The following is a 1,443-nucleotide window of genomic DNA, read 5'->3' as shown; positions in this document are numbered from 1 at the left end:
ACCATTCACAAAGATGATTTTCCAAACTTTAGGTGGTAGATCTCTATAAAATCCAGAGTCTAAAAGGCAGGTCGAGAACACAGAAAACTGTTCCCTGGGTAGCAGTAGTCACAAAATTACTGATACATATGCCTACATAGACACAAACACAATTTCCATGGAAACCCTGACTCCCTTTGGATATATACAGAAAAAAGGTTACAAAAGTTTGATATTCTTATGTTAAACACACCCATTTGAAAATAATATTCAGTAAACTTAAAAAGAAATTCCCCTTACATCTCTAAGCCTGGATCCCATCCTTCCTTTCCTCATCAACTCTAATGTATGTGACGCTTAACTTTTTGCTTAATCGTATTATTGGAAAATATGTATTATTATTTTATGAACATGTATTTTTAATTTATGTAAATGGAATTTTTCACTGTGCCTCATTTTTAAGATTCATCTGCATTGCTACATGCATTTCTAATAAGTTGTTTCTAACTACTGCATTATGGTCAATTATTTCCAAAAGTTCTTTACCATATACTCTTCCAGAGAAGCACACACCAGTAGCTTCCAATGCTGTACAAATAAAGAAGCAATATACATGATCCTGTAAGTCTGCTCGTGGACCTACCTAAGAATTTCCCTGGGAAATATACAAAGTAGAATGGCTAAACTATAGGTCATATTTATTTACTCTGACAATGCAGAACTTGGTTCCTCTCCAGAATGGCTGCACCAGTAGGACGTGGTACACCTACAACTGCTCCAAAATTGACATTATCCAGCTTTCTAAATGTTTCCAATCCATTCTTACTACAAATTGCTATTAATTTATAATTTTAATAACAATTTTTGTGATCAGCTCTGTACTCTGAACAGCTCTACCAATGCTTTTTTTTTCACTTTTTGGATTTCTAATTCTATAAATTGATTGCTTTTCTATTAGGGATTCTGTGTTTTTTCTTAATTTGTTAACAGTTTCTTGAACAATTCTGTACCAATTACTTGTCTGTTTTAGACACTGTAAATGTTACATGCTCACACATTCCTTAAAAACTGTGTCCATGGTGGTTATTGGCAAAGAGAAATCTTTGCTTCAAATGTAATACAAATTATAAAAAATACTGCTTTCTCTGCCTTTTATTCAGTAAACATATGATAATAATCTATGAAGTGCTGAACTCCAGGGAAGAGATCTTAGTCCCACTCACCCAGGGGTTATTAGTTGAGAAGAAAGAGCCATAATTGTAATTAAAGGCAGAATTAAGTGAAAGAAAGGTCAAAACACTGAAACTGGAATATAGGAATTGGAAATGTATGTATTAATGAAGATCAGCTTTGCTGAAGTCTCATGTGTAGACAGAACAAGCCTAGACTCTTTCGTGAGAAAGGGAGGCATACTTTCCACCCCTCTATTAGCTAACCTCCAGAATTTTCTACGTGTTTCCCTCC

This window comes from Crocuta crocuta, unplaced genomic scaffold, assembly GCF_008692635.1.
Source record: "Crocuta crocuta isolate KB4526 unplaced genomic scaffold, BGI_CrCroc_1.0 scaffold414, whole genome shotgun sequence".
NCBI lineage: Eukaryota > Metazoa > Chordata > Mammalia > Carnivora > Hyaenidae > Crocuta > Crocuta crocuta.
Note: the sequence above shows the minus strand (reverse complement) of the source record.